The 25,837-nt window shown below is 34.6% G+C and overlaps 2 long non-coding RNA genes across 3 annotated transcripts in view; one reads left to right on the top strand and one right to left on the bottom strand.

Moving 5' to 3' along the window:
* LOC135299424 (uncharacterized) overlaps positions 1 to 10,022 on the top strand; it is a 22,510-nt gene extending 12,488 nt beyond the window's left edge. The window contains exons 2-4 of one of the 2 annotated variants that reach the window (XR_010361422.1): positions 2,937 to 3,030; positions 6,423 to 6,664; positions 9,845 to 10,022. This is a non-coding gene — a long non-coding RNA (uncharacterized LOC135299424). The remainder of the gene's footprint in view (positions 1 to 2,936; positions 3,031 to 6,422; positions 6,665 to 9,844) is intronic. The other variant, XR_010361421.1, reaches the window with a different exon arrangement.
* LOC135299425 (uncharacterized) overlaps positions 9,227 to 25,837 on the bottom strand; it is a 17,431-nt gene continuing 820 nt past the window's right edge. The window contains exons 2-5 of the long non-coding RNA XR_010361423.1: positions 21,309 to 21,374; positions 21,072 to 21,191; positions 16,065 to 17,766; positions 9,227 to 13,283 (exon numbers count right to left, since the gene is read on the bottom strand). This is a non-coding gene — a long non-coding RNA (uncharacterized LOC135299425). The remainder of the gene's footprint in view (positions 13,284 to 16,064; positions 17,767 to 21,071; positions 21,192 to 21,308; positions 21,375 to 25,837) is intronic.

The raw sequence follows: 25,837 nt of genomic DNA, 5'->3' as shown, positions 1-25,837 counted from the left end.
ACTATCAGAGCCTGTTCCTTCTTATGCATGTGGTTTTACTTAATCTGTGAAATAATGTTCTTGGAAGATTTTTGAAAGAGTAGGAACATTAACCTCCACCTTATATTTTCATTTATAACTGTCAATTTATTTTCTAGGAGAAATGCTTTGTCAAAAACTATTACCAGCTTTGGTAATAACTGAATGAAATGTCCATCTTTCCTAAATAAGCTATTGTGCCTAAATGCTGAGCACTGAAAGAAAAAAATTAAAGGAACATATCTGGAGGAGACATGATCCTTCCCTTCTTTTTTCTGCTAAGTATGATAAGTGTGGAATACTCCCCTCTAGAAAACATTTTTTTATTGTGCACTTACAATAACTGTGCCTTTTATCCCACCTCAAGATTTTGAGTATATTTCATTGAAGGAAAAGATCTTTCCAGTAACAATAATTTTGGTGTAAATGAGACCAGGAGTTCTGGCTTTTTTTTTTGTAGATGTTTAGCAAAAACCCGAGGAAAGTGTTCTTGCACTGAGCTGATAAGAGAGCTATTGAAACCAGTAATATCTTCTTACAAAGACCTTAAAAGCTGTGAGAACTTAAAGGAATGTTGCAATATGCTTTATATAGCAGTAAATTGCATCTTGCTTGTCTTTATGGTACCACATTTCATCATGCATACTCTGGTTCTAGCACAGTCTCTCTACGTGTCTGCTTTTCTGCCTCTCTGATTCAAAATAAGATGTGCTCTGCATCTTGGACAGAATGTACTATATCCCCAAGGTAATCTCAGTTATTTCTCTAAAGTCAAGAACATGACCTTAGGTATCTTCAACATGGCATGCCAAAGTGGGTGTATCTGTAAAAAATTGAAACCTTCTTAAATTGTAAAGTAAATATAGACATTATGGTTAGGTATTCCGGTTTCCCTTATTGAATTACAATTTGTGAGTGAAATGAAACCAATTCTTTAATTAAAAAATAGAGGTATTTTTGTTTCTGTCAAATCTCAAAGCTTCTGAAATGGTAAAACCCTAGCCAAAATAGGCTACTTTTCCTTTTTTTTCTGCATGTACTCTTAATTTATGCCATTTTTACTTCAGTATTTATGAAATTTCGTTCCAAGTTGGTTGGTAAGGAAAGGAAAGGTCTGCACGAAGGAAATTGCTTGGTACTGTGCCACAGAAAAGTATGGCTTAGAATCAAACCACCTGCAGAAGCAGCTGGTTACACAGACATAAATTTTGTTCATGAAATTGTGGTCCCCATTACCTGGGGGGACACATTGTAGTGAAAGCAACAGATACTTAACTATTTATCAGATACCTCTCAGGCCACAAAAGATACTAATTATTTTCTTACCCTGAGGGACAAAGTCTTAGAAATATACAGAGTAACATAAGTGTGTGCAATGACATTTTAAAAATATGTAGTTCTTTCTGAAGGATACAGATGCTGGACAAAGCATTGCCATATCCTTAATGCTTCCCTTTCACAATTAGTATCAGTTTTGGCAGTTTTTCTCCTAAATGGTTCATGTTGTATTTGAAGAAAGGGTTTAGTATATAAATATTTTTTTCTCAGATATTTTATCATGGGTTGCTGAGATATAAAAGCTTAAGTCATATTATAAAAATGTGCTAGTATGATACAGAATTTAGGCACCTCCATGTGGGAATTAAATACCAGGTGCTCAATATGCTTGTGAAACCCCACAAAGTTACATCTATAACCTTAGATGCTTAAATTCTTTTTTTACTTCAGGTTCTATAAACTTCTCTACTTAGAATCATAGTCATAGTTTCAGGTCACATAGATATCAGTATTTTGCCCTAAATCTCAAGAGATTTAGAACTGAGTCTCATCTAGTATTTTCCATTTTGGAACTTCCTTTCAAAGTAGAGACTCAGAAGCTTTCAGTATTTCCTCAGTGGGCCATAATCCAAATTTGACCTGAGCATGGAAGATAAAATCACTATTAAGTGTCTAAAATGTTTTCCACCTTGCTACCTTTTTGTATAGAGAGATTTTCTCTGCTTGTTGGAAGTCTCATCTGAACCACCCTAAGGCTCAGGCACATTGGATTTTCCTATGTGTTTCTTCGTCAAATTCTTATGCTATGCCTTTGAACTTGTATATTACTTCTGACCCTGATGTATTATTATGATGCTTTAGCCAACAAGCTTATTCCAGCAAAGAGGAAACCAGCATTAAATTACTTTGAGCATGGATGCCACTTCACCAACCAGTAATGCAAATTAGATATTTTAAAGATTAAAATATTTTTTTGAAATCCAAAGTCTGAAAGGTCACTGATATTTATATTTTAAGTACAAACTCAGAGCAATAGTAAAGTGTTTGGAGTTCTCAGAATTCTATGAATGGTTTTACTGTTCCTGCAGTGCATGACAAAAATGTTGACAGGGAAGCCTCAGGCCACCTGCTAGGCATAGCAGCATTCACTGTGTGCCATACTAAAGGCTGAATGGCAAGGTTGACACTGAGCTGCTCGATAAAATAGATCTTTCACATCCTGCAAGAAATGAAACCCTAGCGTTTCAGGACAAGCATCTATAACCACCCAAGAGAACACTGCAATATTTATAATTTTTAAATGGAATTTCAGCCTTCTATCTCCCTCAACCCTCAGCTGGGAATAAGAAGAGTAAGAAGAACTGAGCAGTGAAATCCAAGAAATCAAGCAGCATTGGGATAGTTGGATTTTTTTACTCCACATTTATAATCATGTTACATACCACAGATATGACGTTTTGACATTACCTAAACTCTGCATTTGAGCGAAGCAGCAGCTGCTTGGTGGACTACAAGATTTCTATTATGAGGAACTGTTGCTTCACAGCAGAAAAATATCTTCAAATACACTCTTATTTCAATTTAAATTGTATAAAAACAATGAAACTCACAAGACTGATACTTGTACTTCTATCTCTCAGCCTGACCTCCATGTCATTGCAACTTGCAAAAGGAGTCTGCTTGAAGGAAGCCTAGAGACTTCTTGAAGAGTTGACCTTCCTATTGAAGTTAATAGTGAGTAACCAAGCATCTAGCCAGAATTTCACTGAGTAATATTTGTAGATCCATGAAGTAATGATGATGTAATCACTGATGTAATGCCAGACACTGAATGAAATTATTAATATTTCCTTTGAAAACTGTGACTACTACTCCTGCTTCAAAACCATTCAAATGAAAAGGAAAATTTACATGAGAAACAACTGCTTACTGACCTTAATACATGTAGAAGATCATACAGCAATAATGTGATTCTAGGGGGAGAAGCTCGTTACAGGAAAGAAACTGAATCTTTAAGTCTTCTTTTTTCAGGCAAGGTTTTTAACTAAATACATAACTCATTTCTTCTGTCATCTTGAAATCTAACCAATTGATAGAAAATATGGATATTTTTGCTATTTTGTATCTTCATTTTCTATTTAATTGAATCCATTTCTGGTGTGTCTGCACATCAAATCTGAAATAAAATTTGTACCGGACACATGGTGGTGTCTGACAGACAATTATAATGCAAAACTGTCATGAGGTATAGACAACATGTATACACACATGGTCCAAAGTTGTTGGAACAGGGATTTTTAACACTACTTGTCAATGGTATACTTACCTTCAGGAGATAGCCTCAAGATCAAGTATGTAAATTCTCATGAAAGCAAAACATTTTCAGTAGATAAAAGGCACGAAATTATGAAAAATGTTCTGTTTCCTTTAATATATTCTAAATCAAACAGTCTATAGTATGATATGTTTTAGGTTAATTAGTTTAATCCATATTTAATTAAGCTGAGGTTTCCATGCCAACAAATGGTTTTTAAATTGTGGAAATCTTGATGATGTAGAATGAGAGTAAGAAATTAATTGCCTAAAACATTTTGTTGTAGTTCTTTTAACTAAAATGTGAAGTGCTTCCACATTTGTAGCTGTAGTTCAGCTAATGGCCACAGTTCCAGTTCTGTGAGGGAATAATTTAGTTCAACTGCACTCACACATCAAGACTGATTGATTATACCGCAGTAACAAGTTTTGTGTAATTCCACCTTTAAAAAATAAGCATATGATGGAAATGACACATTCACTAAAACCAGGTGTTGCATATACATCTATAACACTTCAGATAAGTTTTTGCTATTCAGATATATTACCCTGAGATTATTTAATAAATTTGCCTTGAATGTTGCATCCACAGCATGTTGCAACAGAATGCCACAACTGCTGCATATCTGTAGGGTAGAGATGGAGATGGTAATCTTGGAGGAAAATAAAGGAATCCTAATTAGATTAGAGGTGGGGGTTCTTACCTTCAGTATAATTGAGTTGTAAAACATGGTATGTGAGCTGTATATAACTAACATGTTCAATATGGATTAGATTTAGGAGTCTAAAAGTAGCTTGTCAGTTCAAATAGAGGATTCCTATGAATGGGGGAAAATACTTACTTTCAAGCCAGTAGAGACTGCAGTACTGCATGCTGACAAGGCAACTCTCCATCCTGATGAAAAGCAACATGTGTCCCTTCCCTTCCCTTCCCTTCCCTTCCCTTCCCTTCCCTTCCCTTCCCTTCCCTTCCCTTCCCTTCCCTTCCCTTCCCTTCCCTTCCCTTCCCTTCCCTTCCCTTCCCTTCCCTTCCCTTCCCTTCCCTTCCCTTCCCTTCCCTTCCCTTCCCTTCCCTTCCCTTCCCTTCCCTTCCCTTCCCTTCCCTTCCCTTCCCTTCCCTTCCCTTCCCTTCCCTTCCCTTCCCTTCCCTTCCCTTCCCTTCCCTTCCCTTCCCTTCCCTTCCCTTCTTTTTATTTTCTCTTTTTTCTCCCTTTTTCTTTTTACAGTATTTGTATTCTGTACTTATATTTGTTATTGTTCTTGCTAAAAATTAATTCTGATATTTTTTATCTGGACCCTAAGTAACAGTAAAAACCATGTTATGATAGCTTCTTGTGTAAACTATTCATGAGAACAGAAGTTTCAGATAATGCCATTGACACTAAGCAGTTATTAAAGGAAATACATTAAATTATGGAATCTCAGAATAGTTTGAGCTGAAAGGGACCTTAAAGGTCATCTAGTTCCAACCTCCATGCCATAGGCAGGAATACCGTCCACTGCATCAGGTTGCTCAAAATACCACCTAACCTGACCTTGGATACTTTTATGGATGGGGCATCAGAAGCTTTTCTGACCAATATTTTTCAGGGTCTCACCACCCTCATTAGGAAGAATTTCATCCTAATGTCTCATCTCAATCTACCCTCTTTCAGTTTTAAGCCATTAGCCCTTGTCCTATCATTACATGCCTTTGTAAAAAGTCCCTCTGCGTCTTTCTTGTAGTAACCCTTGACAGAGGTGGAGCCAGAGGATCCATTCTGCCCAGTCTGTCTCAGATCCCTACACTCTTTCATTCCCATGCTTTCCTCTCTCTTATCCCTCAAGTTTTGAAGTGCATCCCATGATGGCTGAGTTCAGCAGCACAGGGAAGACACCATGAGTAGGCTAAATCCTTTTCAAGAATTTGAGAACAATGGCTAAAAATTCTCTAAATTTGATGATTGTACAGAATGTAGTCTTTTTACTTCTTCTATCACTGGTCTTGTATCTCTGACATGATACATAAAAAGACTGGCACAACTACCAACATAATTAAAAAGACAGTGGCTTCTCATTTTACAGAAAGAAAAGGTTGCACATCTAACCTGAGAAGGGGATCTTAAGATGTAATACTAATCTGAAAATAACCTCTTCTTATAGCTCAGAATTAAATTTATAGACCCTGAAATATACAGGGTTTTGGGTGAACTCTGATTTCTCATTTTCTGTTGACCAGTTCAAGATGGGATCTGTTGTAAATCCCTAATGTGATGTTTAAAACTTGCATGTAATATATTTAATATTTACCCTTCAGCATGCAGCATATTCTGCACAATTTCTAACAATACCATGTCAACACTTTTGTGGATCTACTTCTTGATTCTAAAATTTCTTAATACCAGTACAGTCAATGCATCTAATCTGGCCTTTTCAGTACAGACTAAGCAAAACTGAAAGTAAAAACTTTTATATTTTTTAATTAATTTATTAAATCCTTTTAAATTATGTATGACACTAAGTCTCTAAGTTAAAGACACTCATTGCAATTTTGTCTTTTGTTATATTTTCTATTTTGGTCAAATTTGTATGAGCACTTCTCTTGATGCCTATGTAATGTTCTGTTCTGGTTGCTTCAATTAAGATCATTACCATGTTTGAGGTCTAACTTCTCTAACAAATCTTATTAAAATGAGTATGACAGTGAGCATGCCTCTTTTGACACAATTTAAAAGATACAGCCATAATTATGCAAGATTACTAGAACTCAATTGTTTAAGATCACAAAATTTCTGTTTATGCTTTGTGTGTCATAAATTGTCTCCATCTTTCAGTTGGCTGTTCCCATCAAACTACATCTTCCCAAGAGGATATAAAAAATAGTATCTTCAAAACCAAATAAAAGAACTAAGGAATTTTAAATGCTGACCCGTTCAATCAAATAAACTTGAGCTGCAAAATGATGAAAAGCACTGAGAATGTTCTGATGGAGAACAACTAATCCATATTGTTGTCATGGCAACCAGAATGAATGCAAACTCATTTTTACACTAGAAGTTGAAAACATTACTGTCAGGTAATAAAACTAATTAGTTCTAATTAATATCTATTGAAAAGTTTTACATTTCCAAGCGTAACTACTAACTATTAGGATTATACAAATTTAGAATCAGGAGAAATAAAAAATATTATTTATTTGTATTTATGAAAATAATTGAACTCTTAAGCAAGTAATTTTTCATTAGGAAAAAGAAAAAAGTACCATTAGTGCTTAGTACCATTATTGTTAGTTTAGGAAAAATGAAACATGTTAAAAGCAGAAACCCAGAATGTGAAGCAGTACTGTAGAAAGCTGACATTAAAATAAGAATTTTTGTGTTTTGTTGTGTGTGGAATATTGCAAAATTTATTAGAACTAGTAGAAAAAATATAGCTTGTTGAGTACATGAGATTAGGCTCTAGGGTTTCATTCTCCAAGAGATTTTTACTTACTCTGAACACAAAAAGAAATACATACTTACCTTTTGAAATCTAGACATCAGTGCAATAGTCTGCCTTGAGTTTTGGCCCACTAAACGTGTCAGACACATTTGTTTTATAAGATAATGGATTTTCACTAATAATGAAGAAATTCAGACTATACTGATATAAAGTTAAGGGGATTTGGTTCAGCTACTTCAAATCATGGCATGACTGACGCATGTGAAAACATCTCCCCTGTTTCCATGCAGGCACAGTCAAGGGACTGAGGTACCAGATGGAATAAGTTCCAATACTTGCTCTCAGGTGGTTTGGTGTTGTAATTGAGGCAGTAAGCAATTAACTCTAATTATTCTCATGAAGATAAGCAAGTATGACCTTGATCTGATATGGCTCGGGAATTAGTGAGGTGTATCTGAATGTACAATCCTTGAAAGTGGCTTTTTGTAGTAAATCTACTCCTTAACATGGGAATTTTATTAGAAGTATATGTTGGTTGGTAATGAGACCCATGAGCTTGTGAGAAATAATAGCCATTCTGAGTGCACTGAATGATCAACTAGGGTTTTAATCAGACTTAGATTTGCAAAAGCTATTTCTGTATAGATGTTAGCTTTAGGTGTTTTGAAAATGGAACTGGAGAGGGAAGATTAATGTTAGGACTTCATTAAGTGGCACTAAGATTGCTAATTCAACCTGCTATTTCTGCTTAGAAATGTAAGATTAGGATTTATTTCTATCTGAAAGAAGCAGAATTTTAAAAATAGCATAAAATGCATTACAATGATGAAGAAAAATTATAATAGTCTAGAAGGATGTTTTAATTAATATTGGACTAACCCTGGGCGACTGGAAATGTCAACTGCAATTGGCCATGCCAAGCCACAATGTGTGCAGTCAAGTGAGCAAAAAGATGATGATTTGAGGAAAGCAGAAGAAAGAAACTGTAAAGCATCTGATATTAATGCACATGAAATTTAAAAGGAACAGAAACTGCAGTTATGCTGGACCAAGACAGCCACAAAAGTTGGCACTAAATATTAGCTTCTGGCAGTGCCAGACTAGTTTAGTCCAGCGTTCACTGAAAAATATGGTTGTGAAAATAATGCATATTTTTCAATGTGTAATTTTAACTGTCTCATCTTGGCTCCTCTTTGTCTATTTTTCTATGCATACAATGAAAATACATATTAAGTTTTTTCCCTTCTCGCCCTTTTGTGACGATTGGCATCTGAGATTCAACTGCACTTGGAGTTCATTTTCTGCAAGTTCATTTTCTGCAAGTAATATTATCATGTGTCCCATTGTTAAGCCAAAAAAATGCTATTTCAAGTTCTCTGGAGGTTTAAGCAATTTTATTTATGCTGTAACATTGCTGTTTTCACCAACTTCAGAGGACAATGTAAGAAAAGCAGCTGCTGAAAAACAAAATGTTATCTTATAAATAAAGCATTTATCTACTTCATCTTTTGAACACCATTTATTTTTGAAAATGGAATGTGCACCAAATAAATAATATTTCATTGGATTGATAGTGATAGACCGTTTTCCTTAAATATTAAGCTCTTCTCAAATCCAAGGTTCGTCATTCTCTCTAGGACTGACAAAGTTCTCTCCTGTATTAAATAGCTTTGAAGATGTTTTTGTTTTGGTCAGAAATGTTATTCTGACTTCAACAGTGCATCAGCTGATAGGGAAGAATTAAGTAAAACCAAAACCCAAAACCAGTGGTAAGAAAATATAAATGATTGTTTCCAGGCACTGCTTGGAGCATTGACTGAAATGTAGTTATAAAACTTCTGGAATAATATTGGAGAGACTACTAGGCAAAAGTTCACAGGTGGGTGCAGAAAAACAATATAGCGTTGTGTAATTTGTTCTGAACATTTTCTTTTTTACCCTGCTGTGGACTACTCCTGTGTAGCCCTTGAATCAGCATTACAACAAATAGTAAGAATGTCTCAGCCCAAATTAACATAGAGATGAAAGTTGTCCATTCAAATAGGAACAGACAGACATGTCAAATCTCTAGGACTTCATGAGTCACCCAAAGATTTGTCTTCAGAATGAACAGTAGAATAGGCTACATAGATAACAAATCAACTTGTTTAGTTAACTTGTTATCTATGTAGCCTATTCTATTGTAAATGATGTCAGGATCTGAAAATCTTCCTGTGAAATTCTGTGCCAGATCACTAATACTATTCACCTCTTCCTTGTTTTTTTTATGTTAGCTTCTGAAGCCATTATACGCAGTGGGTTTTTTCTGTTTTTTGAGGTGTGCTCATTACTAGTAGTAGTCTTATAAGTATGCCAGAGCAGGGCAGGTCAGATGCAATCCCCTTGCCCCTAATAAAAAATAGGGATTTTGGTACTGGTGTTTTCCAGAGTATAGATCCAGGAGTGTTTAATAAATTTTCTGCTGTATTTTGATGTGTGAACTATTTTACTGACGCCTACAGCTTTTAATCCTGTGTTCATCTATAGTGTTCAGTTATGTGAAGAAAAAGACTCTTGCATTCCTTTTGCATTTTTGCTTATTAAGTATTTTGTGCACATATTCAATTTACTGGAATTGATCACAATGGTTTACCCCAACTTTAGTTGCTGTTGAATAGAGTTTGTGGTTAACTAAGCAGCTTTTCAGTATTAAATGTTAATTCACTATGGTGAACATTGTTTTCAAAACTTAAAATTATTCATTCATATAGAACAAGAGTGAAAGTAGTGTAAAATCATGACCAATTTTCTGCCCCATCTCACTCTTGTCCTACAGAGGTCTGATATGCATCCCTTGTCTCTCTCATATGGACACTGTCAAACATGCATTAGTACTGCCCTTCATGTGCACTTCTGCAGTGTGAATGCACTTTTCCACTCTACAGCCTTGGGATATGGACATGTACTTTCACTGCTCCTTCTAAAAGTCATCTTTGGACAAAAGCACAGTGATTCTTGCTGTATCAAAAAATGTGTATGCAGAAGTAGGAGAATATGGGTGGAACTGGGCCTATCTCATGTGTCAACCAAGAAATTATGTGAGCAGAACCAAGCACTCTGTACTCTAGGAAAATTACTTATTTTTCTCTACCACAGGGCAAGAAAAATTTTTTAAAAAATCTTGGATTTTCAAACTGGCCTCTGAAATGAACTTGCAATCCAATGCCTGAATAAACTCCACTCTCATGCAGCTGCAAGTTGGGTGACTGAAATGACAATTGTCTTGTGAAATTTCTGAGAACTTAGACTTCTCAGTATTGTAGGCTTCAAGCTCCAATCTAATTGCCTATTTCTTCCTATATGATTTTAATGATGGTTTTGTCTGTGCTTTAGGCCCTTATATATGCACAATGTGAAACAGCTTTTAGACCAGCAGCAAGTATGTTGTCATTTGTTACCTACACTCTCTACTTTCAAGTAATTTTAAAATAGTTTTAATTTTTTTTCTCATTTTCATTCAAATTGTTTATCCATGCTGTATTAAATGACCAGTTTTTATATCAAAAAACATATTTGTTTGAATTGTAAATATTGTATGAACATATTTAAATGAAAGCTTCTTAATGTTATGGTGATATTTTACACCAAGTGTGTTTAAATTCATTAGATTTAGAGAAAGTGTAAATCAGGTAACAGTAGATAATCGCTTTATTCCTGTAGTAGTTATTGCTTCAGGCAGATGGGATTATTAAATAAGTCTCTGATGAAATGTAGTGACAGAGGATCTTAGTGGTGTACCTGCTAGAATGTTTAAGAAAACTGAAGGTGTAAATGAATAAATTTGAAAGAAATACTGTTCCAGCATACTCATAACAAAGGTACATTTTCTGTGTTTTTTATATGTTATATTATTTCCTTAATTAAAGAAAAAGAAAAACTAAATAAAAGTCTGGTTGGAATACTAAGAAGTGGTTATTCCTGACTATTTACAACTCAGCTCAGGACAGCTGTCAAGCACTGGCTTTTCAAATCATCTGAGTGTGGCAGCCAGCTGTCTAAACACAGGTAACTACTGCAGCCTCAGAGGTTTCAGATCCATTAGTCCTTCACCTGTTACCTTACTAAGGTATGGTTTCCTGTGGTCTTGTGTCATACTTACTGACCTCATTTCAGATACCCTAGAGCATTTCACGTAGTCTACATTTACACAATTAATTCTACATTCAGTGTCCTCCAGTTGAAAGCTACACTTTTGCTGAAAAGAGGCCACAGAATAGAAGTCCTTCCAAAATATCTTTTTTTAAATTTATTTATTTAATTTATTTTATTTTATTTATTTTCTCTATGCTGCACTGGGGAACAAAGATTTATGGTCAAGTCACAGCCCAGAGACAATGAGTAAGTTGTTTGAAATCAGAAGGAAAACATAGAATCTATTTGCCACCTAGAGAAACAGTGGGAATTGGACAAGTTCTAATATTGTTAAAGCCATGGTATTCCATAAAAGTATCACTAAGAAACTATCACAAGGTGATGGAACATGTTCACCTTCAGGAAAAATTCATAAGGATAACAATCTGATGAAACTTGTGGAACATAAAAGAAGCAACATTTGGTACAAAGAGAAAGAAAACAAATGTGCGAGAAAACAGAGATATGCCTAATTTTGTACTGCTGTTGTAGCTATTACATTAGTTATCTGAGTGGGCTGAATGTACTTCTAGAGTGTACTAAGATCAGAACTAAGGAAGATAAGGTACATGACTTCCCTCTAATTGTAGACTCCTCAGAAAATCAGAACATGAATATTTAATACCTTTAGAATGCTGTCAGTCAGATTTATACAATATTTTCATAGAATTTAATACATAAGGTATTATCTGCAGCTGTGAAAGCAGTAGTGTGGTCTTTTGGGTTTTTAGGGTTTTTTAAATAGTTTCTGACTGAAAAAAATTAGGAAAGATTGTTTGGTAAAATTAACACGGAAATTATGATAGCTTTAATTAAATAAAATGAAAAACAGTCAAGAGGAGTACAACCTTAGCCTGGAAAAATTCAAATATTGTGTCTAATCTTAGCTAAAATTTTGTAGCTTACTCTGATCACTGTTGTTGTGGCATGATAATGAGGCCCTGACACAGCATCTTGCACGCTCAAGTAGGACAAAGTCTTAGTATTTTTCCTAGAAAGAGAAGGAACTCGCAGCTGTGTTGACTTCACACATTCCTCTCTGTATGTGCATGAGACTACCTCTATTGAAGAAAATATAAAGAACTGTGCTATAAAGGTGGGTTTAGTTGCTTTTCATTTTTGATTATATCTTTGTTATGGATTGTTAAGAACTAAAAACTTCCAGAACTTTAATGTAATAAAATTAGGCCAAGATGTCCTCTTATCCTTTGCTGATTTCTAACTCTAAAGTACTCTGGTATGAACTGAGATGGCATTGAAGCAAGGACTTAACATCTTTTAGCACATCTGGAATAGGAAACCAGAAGGTGACACTAATTTTGGAAACAACCACTAATTGGTTTTAAATACACAGAAAGACAGAGAAATTTGCCTTGAGTTATAAAACTAGCAATATCATACATGACTTTGTCTAATTATCTAATTTTAAAGAAATATACTGTTATGACAATAACCTTTGTGAGTGGGGGGAAAAGGGCTCTGGGCATGGGCATGGGCAACATGTACAGGCCAGAATGGTCTCCAGGACTTGAACATATTGATCAGTAAGAGCTCTTTACATGGTCTGTCCTGGCTATCTAAACTGGGCTGGGGAAACACGATCCTTGTCATGTTGTGAGTGCCATAGCATAGAAATCTTATACCAGAAGCTTTATAATAGAGATTGATATTCACCTGCTAATCCCATGCTACCTAAAAAATAAATTTCAAGTTATGTCACTGAGACATGTGGCTCTTTTTTTTCTGTAAACCTGCTCTAAATCCCCTCTGTGTCATGTCTACACAGCTGTCACATCTTCATTTATATGTCACAGTACCTGAGCTAACTCAGCTGTGTTTATATTAGGACTTTACAAGTATATCACCTCAGTCAAAAAACCAAAGTACTTACCAAAATAACTATAATCTTTGACTGCAACTCAGATTTTCTTAGCGATAGATTTTAGTACAGTACTTTGCAGAACAGTGGCTGTTGTATCACTGTGAGCAGGTGAATGAAAGTTGTATAAACTGTTTCATTACTTCAGCAGCAGCAGAGGATGCAAATAATCTTTTAGAAGACATTGGAAAAAACACTGTAAATACTAGAAACAGATTAATAGACATCAATGAGTAGTTAAAATATAATTACAAATACGTATTATTAAAAAGGGCAAAAGATAACACTGGGAAAATTTATTTTGTTTATATAAACCAAAGTTTGATGATTTGTTATGAGTGAAAAAAAACCTTTTTGAGATGACAGTAGGTTTTTTTCAGGCCTAAGCAAAATTGCCAGCAGTGATTTTAGGATAACTGTAAGTTTACTCCAGAAATTCTCAGTCCTGGAACTCTGCTGTTTTTCCACCAGTGCCTTCTGAATTAGGAAAATCTAGCCTAATATGTGCTTTCAGTTTTGTCAGTGTCTTCTACCACAGTAGGTTATTTGGGGTTTCAGCGTGGAGAGCATTTATTGGCTTGATTTTACACATATGCTTCCACACACTAAGTATATACTTTTGGATTTGCTTAAGATTTTCTGCTCCAAAATAAATTTAAAAAAATAAAAAAAGCAGATATGCAAAGCTGAATGCTTTTGGGTTTTTTTTTTTTTTTTTTTTTTTTTTTTTTTTTTTTTTTTTTTTTTTTTTTGTCTCATTCTAGCCGAGGATGCAGCAAGTTTTCCTGTAGTGTTGCCAGCAAGATTTATAATATGGAATTAAAAACTTTGGCCATATATAGAAAAGATGTTCATGTTTTCAGAAATTAGCTTAATGTATTAAAATATAAAGTCTATTTATTTAACTCTCATAACCATTAGTAAAGACCAAATTATTTGCCTATTGAATTAGTATGATAACAATGCTCATGCAAGCAGAGTCTGACATGTTCAGATTGAGCTTGCATTTAGTTCTAGTGGCAATGTTCTGATTGATGAACGATGCACATGAGTCATTCTGGTCCTTGGCACTGGAATATGTTATAATTGTAGTGTGATGAGATAACAAAGAGACTCTGACTTTAAATTAAAAAAAAAATAAAAGTGGTAGTCTTGGGGATACGAACAGTTGAAAACAGAGAATATCAATTAGCTTTTCCATTTCCCTCTGCTCTTTTGCCCTTTCTTCCCAATCCCTTTCCATTATATCCTATTTAAGAATTACAGTTCATGAATTTTTGCAATAATAGGAGTACTTGAATCAGAAACAAAATGTATCACATGTAGGACATTCATTTTTGAGCATGCTATACACAAAGGTGGAATTAAAGAGACATTCATTTCAGATTTTAGTGTTTTGAAACTTTTCATTTTAGATTTCAAAAGCTGCAATTACATGATGATATTTGATATATTCCAGAAATGATGTTTCATATATAGGACATCTGATATTTATTGAAAGTACTAGAAAAAAACCCCATTCTAATCATCATAATTTCAATATCATCTTATTCATACTCTCTTCAGGATACTTTAGTACAGGCCTAGAAGGGTCTATTAAACTGCATTTAAGCCCAGTACACTTTGCAGGTGTCCAGTATAATGAACACTTTAAATGGCTATGCTCTAAGGTTAATTTGTTCTGTAAAATTGCCCAGACCCCTCTAGAGTATTCATTAGTGGAATAAAACAGAGACCTAATCCAGATAGATGCTAAAGGATTATCATTATTGCTGTAAGGACGACTTTGATAAAATTCTAATTGGAATTGCCACATGGGGACTGAACAAATGAAGCAGATTATGATAAATACAGGGTTTCAGACCTCTCTAACTAAGTTCTGAGACTGGGGTAAAATAAAGTGATCAAACTCATCTGAAAACAGATAGCTACCTCAATTTACTCCAGAATTTCTTAGAGTGGCATGAAAATTATACTCAACTGTATATAATTATACCAAATGTCAACACAATACAATTAGAGCTAAAAGACCATTGCACATTCATTTTGCTTTTAACAGCATTTCATTGCAAACAGACTTTTGTCTCATTAGTGTAGGACTGACAGATTTAAACCTATAGTTATACAGATTCATCCATAATAATATCAAACAAGAGCATTATATTGTCTTTTCTCTCTGCATTATATAAACAGGAGAAATTTTCTTTTGGGCCTTTTAAATACAAAAGAGAATTAACATTGTCTAAATAAAATAAAAATAAACTATTTTTTTTCTGCATTTAGATATATAACTGGTAAAATCCCTGTGTCGCGAATCCACAATTTATATGCCATTAAAACAGATTGTGAATTAGCCATTGCACATGTCCATCAAATACAAATTTTCATTTCATGGTTGTTATAGGTTTTATGGTTAGCAAAACAAAAGGAAAAGTTTTCCACTCAGTGTGAGTTACAGTGGCAGAACACAGCCTTCAGGGATAGGGAATCTGCAATTTCTCTGGGCAGCCTGTTCCAGTGCCTCACCACCCTCACAGAAAACATATAAATCTAAACCTACTCTCTTTCAGTTTAAAGCCATCATTCCATATCCTACTGCTACTTGCCTTAGTCAAAAGCCCTCCCCAGCTTTATTGTGGCCTCCCTTTCAGTACTGAAAGGCTGCTGCTATAAGATCTCACTAGAGCCTTCTTCAGGCTGAACAACCCCAACTTTCTCAGCCTGTCTTTATAGGAGAGGTGCTCTATCCCTCTGATCAGCTTTGTGGTACTCCTCTGGACTTACTCCAGTGTGTCCATCTCCTTCCTGTGCTGAGGACCCCAGAGCTGGATGCAGTTACTCCAGTGAGGTCCCAGGAGAGTGGAGCAGAGAGGCAGAATCCCCTCCCTGGCCCGGCTGCCCACACTGGTCTGAGGCAGCCCAGGATGCGTTTGGCTCCCTGGGCTGTGTGTGCACCTGGCCGGGTCATGTCCAGCCTCTCACCCACCTGTGATCCCAGCTCCTTCTCGACAGGGCTGCTCTTCATCTCTTCATCCCTCAGCCTGCATTGATGCCAGGAGTTGTCCTCACTCAGGTGCAGCACCTGGTGCTTGTTCTTGTTAAACTGCATGAGACTCGCATGGGCCCAATTCTTGAGCTTGTCCGGATTCCTCTGGGTGGCATCCCCTTCTTCAGGTGTGCCAACTGCACCCTCAGCTTGGAGTCTTCTGCAAACTTGATGAGAGTGCACTCAATCCCTTTGTCTGTTTAAGTGACTGCATTTATAACTGCAGCCACTTTGCAAATTTTCTGAGTAAACAGAGCTTAAACTTTAATTCACTTTTAAAGAAATTTAATACAGCCCTGGTTAAGTATTTTTGAGGTAGTTTGGAGGGGTTTTTTATTAACATAGAAATATTTCCTACTGAGCTTAGGTTTTCCAGTCTAAATTTAATTTTATATCCATTTATACCTACAAAATGTTATCCAAAATATCAATGGAAGAATAATATCAGAGATTACATTAATTATGTAGAATTTAAAGACAAATAAGGAGCCTAAGATTTAGGGAAAATAAAGAATAGAAAGTCCATTTTAAAATTTTTTTAGCAAGATATATTGAGGCAATATCTTTAAGTATGTATTTTAATCAGGCTTAAAACAAAGACCTTATCTATATTCTTTCATTATAGTGTTTACTTAGAATTGCTACAGGTTATAACTGAGCATAGCCTGAATTAAAAAAAATATAATTCAGAAAGAAGAAAATAACGTGATTTTGCTGATCTGATTTATATCTATAAGTCTTCAGATTAAATTATTTAAAAATATTCATAAGACTTATTTTCTTGCTCCTAGTCAGCAGTTGTGAGGGCCTTCAAGCAGGCAGCACTGAGACCACAACCCTTTCTACCACAAGCTCCCCTAATGTGTATTTATAAAAGACAGTCCTAGTAAACATTTTAAATCAAAGATGAACTATTTAGGACTCAGGTATATACTTCTTGCTCCTTTGTACTCTAATACATTTTTAAATACAGAGTAATGCATCACGAGCAGTGTTTTTGTCATAAGGTATATGGACTAGGAGAGCTATTGCAATTCTAGTTTATCTGTGTGTGTCACAAGACTGTTTCAAATGGCTCTATTACACCTCTGTGTTCAAGTGTGCATAAAAAAAAATGTTATGGTACATTACAAACAAGTTTGTAAGATGTTCTGTATCATCTATTCTTATATCAAAACCAAGTGATGAACTAAACTTCCACATATCTGATCAGCTTGGTCTAGTGAAAAGTGTCTGGGAGATTAGAACAGTATGATCCTTAATGTCCTTTCCAACTCAAAGCATTGTATGATTCTATGATATTCTCTATCAGAAAAGGTTTGTGGAGAGTAGTTTTATTTAAATTTTATATTTTTAAAGGATCCCTCCAGTTAATTCTTATTCCCATTATCTCTTTATTTGCTCTTATATACATCACTATCCCTACTAATTTTTCTAAATATGCTCTTGTAGTATGTCACAGACCTATAGTTACCCACATAAGAAGAGCGTGGAGGCCTCACAAGCATCCTGTTTTCTGCTGCCAATTATGGAACAGAAATACTTGATTTTCCTCTGCTTCACAATGCTGCTCCACTGTGGCTTCTCATAATTGATGGGTTTTTTTTGTCTTGGCCGTTGTTTCACTGAGAGAGACATAAAACTGGTAGAAAACAACTCCAGGTGTATCGTCTACTCTCTTTGTAATCAGCATTTTTGTAATGCTGATATAAGTTTATGTGCATTACATTTGATACTGGCCATCTCTATTCACACTTTGCTGTGTATCTAATCCAAGAAACCTTAAGAATAGAAATGGCCATACTCTTTTTTCAAAGGAAGGTCTATCAGACTGCTGTATATCTCTGTCCCAAACCCAGTTCTGTATTTTTTGTTTAATGACAATAAAATCTGTTCCTAACATATAACATTCCTGAATGTATAGCATATTTTAATGCTTTGTTTATAGTGCAGTTACCCACCATGGAAGATCCACGTCAGTTTGTTGATGCAATGCCTTTAGCTTCTCTACTGTGAAGTGCTACTGGTGTCTCTTTTTATTTGCTTGCAATTTTATCCGTGCTACATTCCTGCAGCAGAAACACTTACTGGAAATTTGCTAGGTCCTGTCTTACTACACAATCAGATTTGAATTAGTGTCTACCCTTCTGCTTTCTCTATTCATGAGTCGCCATAGAAATTAATAAAATACATCTTTTCAGTTCCTATATATCATGGCTTAACCCCAGTCAGCAGCCAAGACCCACACAGCCACTCACTCACTCCCTCACCGGTGAGATTAGGGGGAAAATCAAAAAGGTAAAGACAAAGGGTTGTGGGTTGAGATAAAGACAGGTTAATGGGAAAGTAAAAGCCACACACACACACACACACAAGCAAAGCAAAACAAGGAATTAATTCACTGCTTCCCATGGGCAGTCAGGTGCTCAACCATCCCTGGAAGAGCAGGGCTCTGTCACAGGGAATGGTGACTTGGGAAGACAAAGAACAAATGTCCCCTCCTTCCTCTTTCTTCTCCCCACTTTATACATGGAGTATGATGTCACATGGTCTGGAATGTCCCTTTGGTCAGTTTGGGTTATCTGTCCTGGCTTTGTCTCCGCCCAGCCTCCCATTGTACCCCCAACTTCCATGGCAGTACAAAAAGCAGAAAAGGCCTTGGCTCTGTGTAAATCCTGCTCAGCAGGAACAAACACATCTCCATAATATCAGTCCTGTGTTCAGCTCAAATCCAAAACACAGACACATTCCAGTCACTGTGAATGAAATTACCTCTACCACAGCTGAAACCAGCGCACCATATCTATCAAAATCTTTTTTTTAAGTGTAACATCCAACTGTCACACTTCTTATTGTCTTCTGTTGTCTCTTATACTCTGAGATATAATTAAGTTAGATGCTTAAATCAATGTACTAAACAGTGCTTTTATTTGAATTCAGCATGAAAGAGATATGATATTATAGCTACGTTTTTTAGATATATGATATTACAGGTCTACGGGGTTTTTTCTGAGTAATTGCTAATAGTAACTAAAATTTTCTCCAGAGAGAAGCTATAAAATTACCTCCATATTTGAATTATTAGATATTTAAATTTAATGGTTTTAAGATTAGTTATTTTGTACTCACTAAGATCAAAGAAAATATAGGGAGAAGAATAGCAAGCTGTTGGAAAAATGTATCTTAATAAATGATAAGTATATTTTTGCCATTCTACATCTTTATCAAATATTTGTCTGTTCAGTTCTATAATTCTTGCTGGTCTTATGTGTCTATGAAGGATTGTTTTGTACAATAGACTTTTAATAAAGTTCAGAATGGGAGGACAGTATAATCAAAACATCTGAAGATGCTAGTCATCTTCCTATTGCTGACAGAAAAATTATAAAATTTATAATTTTTGCTTTATTTATTTGCAGGGTAAATTATTTTACTTATTGCCATTAAATCTAAAAGTTTCCTGAAAGATTAAGAAAACACTCTTACATATCCCTTTACAGATTCATTGTAGTGGCAAAGATCTGTAATAAAAAGAACCTTCTACATCTGTTCTTTTTTACAGTACTTCAATAAGACAGGTGTTTTTTTTATTTTCAGTTCTCTCTTTTTGATTGTGATACTGTACAATGAACTGCTGTATGGTGGTGCCTAAGAGTATCATCATATGAATTTTGGATAGAAAGCATATGTACACCAGGGCATCAATTAGGTAACTGCAATTATACTGGCTGCACTATCTGCCTTAAAAGTGGACTTTTTGCTCGCCACATTTGTACATTATATTGTTACGGAACCATTTGTGCCAGCTATGTACTACAGAATGAAGTTCAAATAATTGGTTTTGACATAGACAGCACTAAGTGATCTTCAGTTGAAATTCACTTAGTGAATTTCAACTGAAACATTTTCCTTTCTACTACCATTTGCTGACAGTGGATATCAGTCATGAACTTCTTTCTATTTTGCTCCAAGATTTCTTTTCTGGGTATTCTATGCACTCAGTCTGGGAGTTCTTTCAACTATTTTTTGTTCTTTCAACAAAACTGCCAATCTATGCAGTTTTAATTGTTCAAAAGGGAAAGCTTATAAGAGTAAAACATTTCTTAGCACAGGTACACCTGTGCTAAGAAAAATGTCTTCAAGACCTAATGCAGCACAAATATGATTTGGAATAGGATAGTCTTCCCTCTGTACTGCAGGGCAAAATCAGAACGGGGTGGGCTGAAGGACTGCTAAAATAGAGTGGCAGCACGGCTGTTGAACAGATACACTCTCACTTCTATTCCTCGAAAAGTACAAATACAATAGTAGGGAAATAGGAGAGAGACTAAAGATGAACTAAAGACCTCTAAATTCTCTTCTCCCATGAGTGTATCCAGATATTGTATTGTATATTATTGTACTACAATAATTTAATCTGTTAAATCTACACATCCTATATGAAACCTCTGAATTATCCGCCTTAATAAATGAACATTTATTAATTTGTGTGCATAAAAGGGAACTCTGCAATCACATCTGCAATGTAGTGGACAGAGAGATAAATAGGAGAAAAATACCCCATTGAGTACCTAGGAACAGATATTTAAATTTTGGAATTTAGCAGAAATTGTTACAAAGACACTGCAAACCACATCCTACACTTCAGAGCAGTTGGAAAGGAATGAGTGAACAGAGGTAAAGAACAAAAACATTAAAAAGCACTTCAAGGTTTTCAGGATGCCAAGGAACTGAATTTTCATGTGTATGAGTGAAAACAGGAAAATAAGTACCTTGACAAGAGATTTTTTCTCAGGGTGCTCCTTCTTGGAAATTATTATGCAGTGGTATGCCAAATTTACTCAATTATTCCTGGTTATTTCTGCACTAATTATTTTCTACTTCCTCTCCAGATATCTAACATTTACTAAGTGTTACCAAAGTTTTAGAAAAAGAAATTATGCTTACCTGACAGAACAGTGTCCATAGCACAAGGAACAATTTAAAATCAACCATAGGTCACTCAATTCTTGTGGCATTCATAATCTCTGGAAAAAATCCTTCGCCCAGGTTTTTTGTCCTGGGAAGCTGAAAGGCAGTGAGAGAGGCCACAGAGAAAAACAAAACAATTCTTATCTAATTTGCTTCTCCTGTGTTTTGCTTGTGTGGAATGTGTTTGGAAATTGTTTACCCAAAGGTGATTACCTTTTTGTTTTCTGGTGTGAGTAGTTTTGACTCATTGGCCAATTATGGCCAAGCTGTGTCGGGACTCTGGAAAGAGTCACAAGTTTTCGTTATTATTTTTTTTAGCATTGAGTAAGTATCTTTTCTGTATTCTTCAGTATAAATATAGTATAATATTATTTAATATAATATAGTATAATAAAGTAATAAATTAGTATTCTGAGATCATGGAGTCAGATGCATCATTCCTGCCTTTTTTGGGCTACTTTGATTACAATAAAGTCCTGCCTAAGTAATAGGGTGAGACAAAAAGTTAGTTAAAATTCAATATGGTCCAAAATGTCTAATATGAAAGCTATTTGCAAAATCCTGTGTTGTTTTCATTACATTTATTCATATGAAGATTACAGTGCAACATAAGCATTCTTAAAACCGTTTACAAAAAATAAAAGGCTAATATGTTCACATGTTGATTACTCAGTTTCTACCTGAGATTAAACAAAAAAAACCCCAGAAACAAATCCCAGGCCAGTAACCACTGAAAAGGTTTGACTGGTGGTCGCTTGTTATGATTTGAAGGCTATTGCAGCAATATCCAACATGATTGGGAGGTTAACCCAAAATCTGCTCAATACCAAACTTAAGGCTAGTTTTCAAAATGCACAGTTAGTAATTAATCTTATTCTTTCCTCTACCCTCTTTCTTACACATATTAGAAATTTTGTTTCAGATAGATATATTCAGCCAATTTTTAAACATAATTTTGTAGGGTAAATGGGAAATCAGAGGTTGAGTTCTCACAGTTTATTTCTTTGCAACGATCTACATCTCAGTTTATTATTCTCAATCTAATTCTCAGTTTAGTAAAATTTGCTATGTGTTGCAAATACATAGTGTAATTTGCAGTCGGTTACACCATTGGGTAATTTGCCATAAAGAAAGAAGAATGTAAAATTAATGATTTAGTACATATTTCAACATGGAAAAAATGCAAAAAATATTCATGACATTTCTCATTGAAACAAAAAAAATTGCTGTTCCCTCGTATTTCTTCAGTCTCTTGCTCTCTACTGCATATATCTTTTAAGCATATGCAAAACCAAGTTACGGAAAAGGGAGAAAGTTTGAAGAGTTTTTCCAGCTTCCTCTGAAAGAAGATTATCTATTTACAATATATTTGATGAGGACAACATAATCTGGAACTAGTGAAAATAATGTGTTTAATAAAAGTCTTCAAAAGTTTACCCTCTCAGTCAAAGTTCTGATAAATTTCAACACTTTCTCTGTCAGTATGGACTTATTTTCTCTTCCCTTTCAAACAGTATTTCCAGTCATATTCTCATCAAGGCCAGTGACAAACTCAAGCCTCAGTTCACCAAGTTTAGAAAAAACTCATCATTTTTGAAAGCAGAATAGAATTTTTTAGTTCTCATTTACAATACAATAAGAGGGTTTCAAAACAATGATATTTAAGTCAATCTGGTGGCCTTAACACAGTTCCAATATTAAATTTGAAAAACCACCTTTCTTTTGAAGCATCTATTTTTTTAAAATGCTTTAGGTTTATTTACAAAACAAGATAGTCTTGGTTTTTGTCACATGTCTTAAAAAAACATTTCCAAACATGTTTTTTCTGCACCTCCTCATGTCACTCCCTGAAACAATATACATTATTCTTTAAAACAACTACTTTCCACAAACCTAATTTTTCTCATACGAGAAATACCAGAAGAAGAGAATTTTAAGCAATTTGGGGGGCATGTTTAGTTGAAGACAAAAGCAAGGAGAGGTTATCTATTTCTTTACAGTCCAAAATTAAAAGTGTTGAATGGGAAAAGGTAATAAATCCTTTTCCAAATCAATAGTAAATATCAAAATAAATTATGAGTTGACTGATTTAAGTATTTGGGTGCTTTAGAAAGTAGGTTCCTGTTGTGGTTTAAGCTCAGCTGGCAACTAAGCAGCATGCAGCTTCTTGCTCACTTACCTAGAACACTGGTGGGTTTGGGAGGAGAATACAAAGTATAAGTTGTGGGTTGGGATAAGCAGAGTTTAATTAATTAAAATAAAAGATAAGAAGAAGAAGGAGAGAAAGACAAAACACAAGAAAAACAAGCGATGCATAGTAGAGTTGCACCCCAACTGCTGATCAGTGTCAAACCCATCCCTGAACCAATACTGTCCCACTGCAGCAGCAACTCCCCCAGTTTACATACTGGAACTCTTACACAAGAGTTTACTTGTGTAAACTCTTTTTCACAAGTGAAGTATCTCAGTGGATGACTCTCAGATTCATTCAGTGGCAATGTTTCTGACTCTTTCTGCCCTTATGCAGTTCAACTAATTAAACTTGCATTGAATATAATGTTTTCTATAGGTTCGGTGCAAATCACAACTCAAAGTACAATCATTTTACAGGTTGAAATTTCTTGGAGATGAAATAGCTAACAATGAGATTTAAAATACCAGAAGAAATAAGAAATTGAGTTAGCCTAAAAAGATAAGTGTTTTTACATCATCTGGTTTCTGAAAATCTCAGGTAATAAATGCTACTCATCTAGACTATTGGTATATAATATACCATATATATTATATGGTATATAATAACTTGTTATTCACCTCTTATTCTTCTATGACTTCTAATACAAACTTGGTTTGTGTATCTTCTTTTGTATTATTCTTCTCAATATACCTGACATTTAAGAATGAAAGCTATACAAAGAAACAATTACAAAGTATAAAAAAATAGATGTTAACACAATGTGATTACGATGATAGATAAATATTAAAATATACACAGCAATTTTTACAGAACTAGGCTTATATTTTATATAAGCCTAGTTTTGTAAAAACTAGGCATATAAACTCTATTCTTTATATTATTATATGAATAGTAATTTTATCCATATCCCACTGAAACAAATGAAATGCCAGTTAGAGATATGAAGGTGTGCTATATACATCACTATTTAGTTTGATTCAGAAAATTGCTATCCCAATTTTAGAATATCTATTTTTCTAGTCTTAGATTATTGGCTATGTCTTCATCTCTTTTTTCTTGTAGTGCATTCAGATACAAGTGAAATACATTATAATGTTATTATTTTTTATTTATGAATGTTTGAAAAGTCTTATTTTTAAAAAAATATGAAGATTCATATCTACTTCATAATGTAGGTAACAGATTATTAGTAAAAGCTTTAATTTATTGTTCAGCTCCATTCTTTTTATGGAATTTGAACATCAGAATAACAAATGGTATTTTGAATGATAACACAATACTGATCCTAATTTTATAGAATCAGTGACCCTTTTATATTTACTCTAATATTTTGTAGCTTTCCACATACATGTAGGGAAAAAAGAAAAATTAATTCCTTTTTATAACTAAAATAATATATTTGAGCCAGGAACGCAGTAAAATATCCCCCAATTACTAATTAGGGCTAAAAATTACAGGAGGTCCATTTCTCAGAGTTTGATTTTTTAAGAGAAATATGATCTGGAGAGATTTTATTATTCAGGGAACCTAAATGAAAATAATTAAACTCTTCCAATATTTTTTAGCAAGAGTTTTAATGAGACTCAATCTCTGCTTTCATATCAGCATCAATTGCACATACTGATTAATGGGAAAATATTAAGAGAAGTAATGAGATCTTCTGCTAGTGAAAAAGGCTGTTCTAATTCATGCACTGGTACAGTTAGAGGCCAAACAAAATATGCACTTTATAATCAGTCAATTATTTCAGTATAAATTCTTTTTTACATTGTTTGCAAAAGTAGCATTGAAGCAAATTAATGTATGAAATAAGAGTTCTCTGAAAATCTGCATGGATGCAAATATAGCAACTGGTTAAAAAATTATCTGTTAATTGCCTGAAACTATGGAAAATAGAGCTAGAAGTAAAGCTGATAGGAGAATTATATACTTTTGGTTGAAAATTTGTTTCTTTTTTAACATTTCCTGATTAAGTGAGTTAGGCATTTCAGAAAGGGTGCTTTGGAGCCTCTGTATAAAATTTGTGGATGACACTAAGCTAGCTGTGTCACTTCATACACCAAGGAAAGAAGCAGGGCAAGATCAAAATGCACAATGACCTTGACAAATGAAAAGTCTGGTTTTAAAATTAAAACAAAAAAATAATGACAGTACTAAAAAGAGCAATACTTCAAGACAAATAAAATTAAGAGTATGAGCTGGAGAAAAACAGGCCTGAAAATGACTATGAGCCACCTGTGGAACAACAGCTCATACTGCTCATGCTGCTGGCACACTTGGTAAAGTGGCCTGGAAAACAATAGATGATACAATGGGAATACAATTCTACAGATTGCATTTGTATACCAGCCAAAGAATTCTCTTATTATGGTTTTTGCCAAAAGTGAATATGCTAAAAAAGAAGCTATAAACTACTATGACATAAGGATACACTAACAAGGGGTTATCAGGGGACTTTATAAATAATGAAGGATTCAGCTAAGAAAATTCAAAAAGAAGCCAAATAGAACCAGAAAAATGTTTAGTAGAGTCAAGAGAGAGGATGAAA

The sequence above is a fragment of the Passer domesticus genome, chromosome 4, assembly GCF_036417665.1.
Source record: "Passer domesticus isolate bPasDom1 chromosome 4, bPasDom1.hap1, whole genome shotgun sequence".
Lineage (NCBI taxonomy): Eukaryota > Metazoa > Chordata > Aves > Passeriformes > Passeridae > Passer > Passer domesticus.
Note: the sequence above shows the minus strand (reverse complement) of the source record. Positions and strands in the feature narration are given on the sequence as shown.